This window comes from Hypanus sabinus, unplaced genomic scaffold (genome assembly GCF_030144855.1).
Source record: "Hypanus sabinus isolate sHypSab1 unplaced genomic scaffold, sHypSab1.hap1 scaffold_724, whole genome shotgun sequence".
NCBI lineage: Eukaryota > Metazoa > Chordata > Chondrichthyes > Myliobatiformes > Dasyatidae > Hypanus > Hypanus sabinus.
Genome location: NW_026781575.1, coordinates 121545 through 129872, shown reverse-complemented (window position 1 = coordinate 129872; position 8328 = coordinate 121545).

Here is an 8328-nt window from a genome sequence, read left to right as displayed (position 1 = left end):
CATAAAATGAGTTTGTGGGGCATCACAGTGTGTCAGGACCCTGTTAGGGGTGTGTGGGGTCTCACAGTCGGTCGGGACCCTGTCAGGAATGTGTGGGGTCTCGCACTAAGTCAGGACGCTGTCAGGTGTGTGGGGTCTCAGAATGTGACTGTCTCCTGTCAGGTGTGTCTGGGGTCTCACAGTGTATCAGGACACTTCAGAATTACCTGCTGTCTCACAGTGCGTCAGGACACTGTCAGGATTGTGTGGGGTCTTACAGTGTGTCCGGACCCTGTCAGGGGTGTGTGGGGTCTCACAGTATGTCCGGACCCTGTCAGGGGTGTGTGGGGTCTCACAGTGTGTCAGGATCCTGTCAGGGGTGTGTGGGGTCTCACAGTGTGGCACAACCCTGGCAGATGTGTGTGGCTTCTCACTGTGTGTCAGGAACATAAAATGAGTTTGTGGGGCATCACAGTGTGTCAGGACCCTGTTAGGGGTGTGTGAGGGCTCACAGTGTGTCAGGACCCTGCTAGGGGTGTGTGGGGTCTCACAGTGTGTCCGGACCCTGGCAGGCGTGTGTGGCTTCTCACTGTGTGTCAGGACCCTGTCAGAGACGTGTGGGGTCTCACAGTGTGTCAGGATACTGTCAGTGGTGTGTGGAGTCTCACAGTGCGTCAGGACAATGTCAGGGGTATGTGGGGTCTCACAGTCGGTCGGGACCCTGTCAGGGGTGTGTGGGGTCTCACAGTCGGTCGGGACACTGTCAGGAGTGTGTGGGGTCTCACAGTCGGTCGGGACCCTGTCAGCAATGTGTGGTGTCTTACAGTGTGTCAGGACCCTGTCAGAGACGTATGGGATCTCACAATGTGTCAGGTTCCTGACATGGGTGTGTGGGATCTCACAGTGCGTCCGGACCCTGGTTGGCGTATGTGGCTTCTAACTGTGTGTCAGGAACCTAAAATGAGTTTGTGGGGCATCACAATGTGTCAGGTCCCTGTCAGAGACGTGTGGGATCTCACAGAGTGTCAGGACCCTGTCAGGGGTGTGTGGTGTCTCACAGTGTGACAGAGCCCTGTCAGTGGAGTGTGGTGTCTCACAGAGTGTCAGGACCATGCCAGGGAATGCGGGGGTCTCACAGTGGGTCACGTCCCTGTCAGGGGTGTGTGGGATTTCACAGTGTGTCCAGACCCTGGCAGATGTGTGTGGCGTCTCACAGTGTGGCAGGAACCTAAAATGAGTTTGTGGTGCATCACAGTGTGTCAGGACCCTGTCAGAGATCTGTGGGATCTCACAGTGTGTCAGGACCCTGTCAGGGGTGTGTGGTGTCTCACAGTGTGTCAGGACCCTGTCAGGTGTGTGTGGGGTCTCACAGTGTGTCAGGACCCTGTCAGGGGTGTGTGGGGTCTCACAGTGTGTCAGCTCCCTGTCAGGGGTGTGTGGGGTCTCACAGTGTGTCAGGACCCTGTCAGGTGTGTGTGGTGTCTCACAGTGTGTCTGGATCCTGTCAGGGGTGTGTGGGGTCTCACAGTGTGTCAGGACCCTGTCAGGGGTGTGTGGTGTCTCACAGTGTGTCTGGATCCTGTCAGGGGTGTGTGGGGTCTCACAGTGTGCCAGGATCCTGTCAGGTGTGTGTGGTGTCTCACAGTGTGCCAGGATCCTGCCATGGGTGTGTGAGGTCTCACAGTGTGTCAGGATCCTGTCAGGGGTGTCTGGGGTCTCACAGTGTGTCAGGACCCTGTCAGGGGCGTGTGGTGTCTCACAGTGTGTCAGGACCCTGTCAGGGGTGTGTGGGGTCTCACTGTGTGTCAGGACCCTGTCAGGGGTGTCTGCGGTCTCACAGTGTGACAGGACCCTGTCGGTGGTGTGTGGGGTCTCACAGTGGTTCAGGACCCTGTCAGGGGTGTGTGGGGTCTCACAGTGTGTCAGGATCCTGTCAGGGGTGTGTGGGGTCTCACAGTGTGTCAGGATCCTGTCAGGGCTGTGTGGTGTCTCACAGTGTGTCAGGATCCTGTCAGGGGTGTGTGGCGTCTCAGTGTGTGTCAGGAACCTAAAACAGGTGTGGCTTCTCACTTGTTTAGAAGTGTGAGGGGTCTTAGTGGGTGTCAGTATCCGGTTTGGAGTATGGGGTCTCACATCCTCTCAGGATCCTGCCAGGAGTCTGTGGTGTCTCACGGTTTGTCAATTGATAATCGACAATAGGTGCAGGTGTAGGCAATTCATGGCTGATCATCCACAATCATTACCCCGTTCCTGCCTTCTCCCCATATCCCTTAACTCCGCAATCTTTAACAACTCTATCTAACTCTTTCCTGAAACCATCTGGAGAATTGGTCTCCACTGCGTTCGGAAGCAGAGCATTCCATAGATCCATAACTCTCTGGGTGAAAAGTTTTTCCTGAATTCCGTTCTAAATGAACTACCCCTTATTGTTAGCTGTGGCCTCTTGTTTTGGACTCGGGAACATGTTTCCTGATCTAGCGTGTCCAATCCCTTAAAAATCTTATATATTTCAATCAGATCCGGTCGCATCCTTCTAAATTCTAATGTATTAGGACCCTATCAGGTGGGTGTGGGATCTCGTGGTGTATCCAGAACCGGTCAGGGGTGTGTGTTGTCTCACAGTGTGTCAGGACCCTGACAGCGGTGTTTGGGGTCTCACAGTGAGTCAGGATCCTGTCAGGGGTGTTTGGGGTCTCACAGTGTGTCAGGACCCTGTCAGGGGTGTGTGGGGTCTCACAGTGTGTCAGGACCCTGTTAGGGGTGTGTGGGGTCTCACAGTGTGTCAGGACCCTGTCAGGGGAGTGGTGTCTCACAGTGTGTCAGGACCCTGTCAGGGGTGTGTGGTGTCTCACAGTGTGTCAGGACCCTGTCAGGGGTGTGTGGTGTCTCACAGTGTGTCAGGACCCTTTCAGGGGTGTGTAAGGTCTCACAGTGTGTCAGGATCCTGTCAGGGGTGTGTGAGGTCTCACAGTGTGTCAGGACCCTGTCAGGGGTGTGTGAGGTCTCACAGTGTGTCAGACCCTGTCCGGGGTGTGAGTGGTCTCACAGTTGGTCGGGACCCTGTCAGCAATGTGTGGGGTCTCACAGTGTGTCAGGACCCTGTCAGAGATGTGTGGGATCTCACAGTGTGTAAGGCCCCTGTGAGGGGTGTGTGGGGTCTCGCACTGAGTCAGGACGCTGTCAGGTGTGTGGGGTCTCAGAATGTGACTGTATCCTGTCAGGTGTGTCTGGGGTCTCAAAGTGCATCAGGACACTTCAGAATTATCTGCTGTCTCACAGTGTATCAGGACCCTTCAGAGTTATCTGCTGTCTCACAGTGTGTCAGGACACTGTCAGGATTGTGTGGGGTCTTACAGTGTGTCAGCACCCTGTCAGGGGTGTGTGGTGTCTCACAGTGTGTCAGGACCCTGTCATGGGTGTGTGGGGTCTCACAGTGTGTCAGGACGTTGTCAGGGGTGTGTGGGGTCTCACAGTCGGTCGGGACCCTGTCAGGGGTGAGTGGGGTCTCACAGTCGGTCGTGACCCTGTCAGGAATGTGTGGGGTCTCACAGTGTGTAAGGACCATGGCAGGCGTGTGTGGCTTCTCACTGTGTGTCAGGACCCTGTCAGAGACGTGTGGGATCTCACCGTGTGTCAGGCTCCTGACAAGGATGTGTGGAGTCTCAGAGTGTGTCAGGATACTGTCAGGGGTGTGTGGAGTCTCACATTGCGTCAGGACAATGTCAGGGGTATGTGGGGTCTCACAGTGTGTCAGGAACATGTCAGGGGTGTGTGGGGTCTCACAGTCGGTCGGTACCCTCTCAGCAATGTGTGGTGTCTTACAGTGTGTCATGACCCTGTCAGAGACGTGTGGGGTCTCACAGTGTGTCAGGACCCTGTCAGGGGTGTGTAGGATCTCACAGTGTGTCAGGACCCTGTCAGAGACGTATGGGATCTCACAGTGTCTCAGGCTCCTGACCTGGGTGTGTGGAGTCTCACAGTGCGTCCGGACCCTGGTAGGCGTATGTGGCTTCTCACTGTGTGTCAGGAACCTAAAATGAGTTTGTGGGGCATCACAGTGCGTCAGGACCCTGTCAGAGATGTGTGGGATCTCACAGTGTGTCAGGACCCTGTCAGGGATGTGTGGGGTCTCACAGTGTGTCAGGACCATGCCAGGGAATGCGGGGGTCTCACAGTGTGTCAGGACCCTGTCAGGGTCTGTCAGTGGTGTGTGAGGTCTCACAGTGTGTCAGACCCTGTCCGGGGTGTGTGTGGTCTCACAGTTGTTCGGGACCCTGTCAGCAATGTGTGGGGTCTCACAGTGTGTCAGGACCCTGTCAGAGATGTGTGGGATCTCACAGTGTGTCAGGCCCCTGTGTGGGGTGTGTGGGGTCTCGCACTGAGTCAGGACGCTGTCAGCTGTGTGGGGTCTCAGAATGTGACTGTATCCTGTCAGGTGTGTCTGGGGTCTCACAGTGTATCAGGACACTTCAGAATTACCTGCTGTCTCACAGTGTATCAGGACCCTTCAGAGTTATCTGCTGTCTCACAGTGTGTCAGGACACTGTCAGGATTGTGTGGGGTCTTACAGTGTGTCAGGACCCTGTCATGGGTGTGTGGGGTCTCACAGTGTGTCAGCACCCTGTCAGGGGTGTGTGGTGTCTCACAGTGTGTCAGGACCCTGTCAGGGGTGTGTGGTGTCTCACAGTGTGTCAGGACCCTGTCAGGGGTGTGTGGTGTCTCACAGTGTGTCAGGACCCTTTCAGGGGTGTGTAAGGTCTCACAGTGTGTCAGGATCCTGTCAGGGGTGTGTGAGGTGTCACAGTGTGTCAGACCCTGTCCGGGGTGTGAGTGGTCTCACAGTTGGTCGGGACCCTGTCAGCAATGTGTGGGGTCTCACAGTGTGTCAGGACCCTGTCAGAGATGTGTGGGATCTCACAGTGTGTAAGGCCCCTGTGAGGGGTGTGTGGGGTCTCGCACTGAGTCAGGACGCTGTCAGGTGTGTGGGGTCTCAGAATGTGACTGTATCCTGTCAGGTGTGTCTGGGGTCTCAAAGTGCATCAGGACACTTCAGAATTATCTGCTGTCTCACAGTGTATCAGGACCCTTCAGAGTTATCTGCTGTCTCACAGTGTGTCAGGACACTGTCAGGATTGTGAGGGGTCTTACAGTGTGTCAGCACCCTGTCAGGGGTGTGTGGGGTCTCACACTATATCAGGACACTGTCAGGGGTGTGTGGGGTCTCACAGTGTGTCAGGACCCTGTCACGGGTGTGTGGGATCTCACAGTGCGTCCGGACCCTGGTAGGCGTATATGGCTTCTAACTGTGTGTCAGGAACCTAAAATGAGTTTGTGGGGCAGCGCAATGTGTCAGGACCCTGTCAGAGACGTGTGGGATCTCACAGTGTGTCAGGACCCTGTCAGGGGTGTGTGGGGTCTCGCAGTGTGTCAGGACCCTGTCAGAGGTGTGTGGGGTCTCACAGTATATCAGGACACTGTCAGGGGTGTGTGGGGTCTCACAGTGTGTCAGGACCCTGTCACTGGTGTGTGGGGTCTCACAGTGCGTCCGGACCCTGGTAGGCGTATGTGGCTTCTAACTGTGTGTCAGGAACCTAAAATGAGTTTGTGGGGCAGCGCAATGTGTCAGGACCCTGTCAGAGACGTGTGGGATCTCACAGTGTGTCAGGACCCTGTCAGGGGTGTGTGGGGTCTCGCAGTGTGTCAGGACCCTGTCAGATGTGTGTGAGGTCTCACAGTGTGTCAGGACCCTGTCAGGGGTGTGTGGGGCTCACAGTATGTCAGGACCCTGTCAGGGATGTGTGGGGTCTCACAGTGTGTCAGGACCCTGTCAGGGATGTGTGGGGTTTCACAGTGTGTCAGGACCATGCCAGGGAATGCGGGGGTCTCACAGTGAGACAGGACCCTGTCAGGGGTGTGTGGGGTTTCACAGTGGGTCTTGACCCTTTCAGGGGTGTGTGAGGTCTCACAGTGTGTCAGGACCCCTTCAGGGGTGTGTGTGGTCTCACAGTTGGTCGGGACCCTGTCAGCAATGTGTGGGGTCTCACAGTGTGTCAGGACCCTGTCAGAGATGTGTGGGATCTCACAGTGTGTCAGGACTCTGTCAGGGGTGTGTGGGGTCTCGCACTGAGTCAGGACGCTGTCAGGTGTGTGGGTTCTCAGAATGTGACTGTATCCTGTCAGGTGTGTCTGGGGTCTCACAGTGTATCAGGACACTTCAGAATTACCTGCTGTCTCACAGTGTATCAGGACCCTTCAGAGTTATCTGCTGTCTCACAGTGTGTCAGGACCTGGACAGGGGTGTGTGGGGTCTTACAGTGTGTCAGGACCCTGTCAGGGGTGTGTGGGGTCTCAAAGTGTGTCAGGACCCTGTCAGGGGTGTGGGATCTCACAATGTAACTGTATCCTTGGAGGTGTGTGTTGGGTCTCACAGTGTATCCGGACCCTTCAGAGTTATGTGCTGTCTCACAGTGTGTCGGGACCTGGACAGGGGTGTGTGGGGTCTCACAGTGTGTCAGGACCCTGTTAGGGGACTGTGGCGTCTTACAGTGTATCGTAAACCTGCCACAGGTGTTTGGCATCTCTAAGTGTGTCAGGACCCTGTCAGGGTTGTGTGGGGTCTCACAGTGCGTTAGGACCCAGTCAGAGGTGTGTGGTGTCTCACTGTTTGTCAGGACCCTGTCAGGTGTGTGTGGGTCTCACAGTGTGTCGGGACCTGGACAGGGATGTGTGGGGTCTCACAGTGTGTCAGGACCCTGTCAGGGGTGTGTGGCGTCTCACTGTGTGTCAGGACCCTGTTAGGGGACTGTGGCGTCTTACAGTGTATCGTAAACCTGCCACGGGTGTGTGGCATTTCTAAGTGTGTCAGGACCCAGTCAGGGGTGTGTGGAGTCTCACAGTGTGTCAGGACCCTGTCAGGGTTGTGTGGGGTCTCACAGTGTGTCAGGACCCTGTCAGGAGTGTGTGGTGTCTCACAGTGTGTCAGGACCCTGTCAGTAGTGTGGGGGGTGAGTATTCAAAGTGTTGGGCTGTGATAGGGAGTGTAGGAAAACACTGATCCTGGATATATTCACTTTACAGAATGTGACAGTGGCAGAAATGATGTTCTTCAACAATCAGGGAGTGTATCAGTTTCATATTCAGAAATGGGTTTGGGAATTTCTCTGTCTTGTCTGTTCCCTCTGCAAACAGGATGAAGACAATGATGATCAAGCTTGTCGCGATTTACTAAACCCGTGTTCAGGGGCACTGAGGGGTTTCATTGACCGGGTGTGGACTGGAGCAATATTTACAGAGGTCCCAGAAACGTGAGTAGTTTGTAAACTTCCTGATTCGTCTGTCTCTGCTCCCATATTTAAATTATCATCTTTGGGATTTGTTATTGTAAATGAGAGAGACTGAACCAGGGTTCTGGCGAAGATTCCTTGTATTTCTGGTAAGAGCTGCTCTGTGGTTGAACAGACCAGTTGGGATGTTCCCTGCTTTTCTGATTAAAGTGATGCTATTATTACTATTCTGTGACTGGAACTTCAGTGACGCCCAACTCTGAGAAAAGATAATCTGCGGGAACTGGGGGAGTTTAGAAAATGGTTCAGGATGAGGCTGTTCAGGAAGGGGCAGTGCCTGGCAAGGGAAGGTTTTCACTATTTGCTGTGAAGAAATATAAGTTTTTTTTCATTCTCCAGATTGCCCCTTCTCCACTCAGACTCCGGTGGGGATCTGTAGTTGCCGGACCCAGAGCGGTGTGACCACCTTCCTCAAACTCGCCAGCTCTCTGCCTCTTTCCTCAAAATGTCCTTTGAAAACTCTCCCTCTAGCAAACACGTTTCCCTGTGTCTCACTGTGTTCTCTGTCACAGTGTCAACATTTACCAGGTCAGATCCTGTTGGCTCATCAACTGAACCGCCCAACGCAAATTACAACCGTTGGTGGAAACAGAGGTCAAGTTTCAACTTGATGAAATTTGCTTCAGCCTCATCTGGGCCGATCGCCCCACTACCGGAGGGATGTTGAGGCTTTAGAGACGGAGCAGAAGAGATTTACCGGGATCCTGCCTGGTTTAGAAGGCATGTGCTATCATGAGAGGCTGGATGAAATTAGGTTGTTTGCTCTGGTTCATCGGAGGCTGAGAGGAGCTCTGACACAGGTTCACAAGATTACGAGAGACATGGATAGAGTGGACAGAGAGAATCAGTTTCCGCGGTTGAAATGTCTATTACCAGAGGGAATATATTGAAGGTGAGAGGGTGTAGAATGAAGGGGGATGTGAAGGACAGCTTATTTTTTAAATTAGACAATCGTGGCTGCCTGGAATGCACTGCCTGGTAAGGTGGTCGAGGCAAATTATTAGAA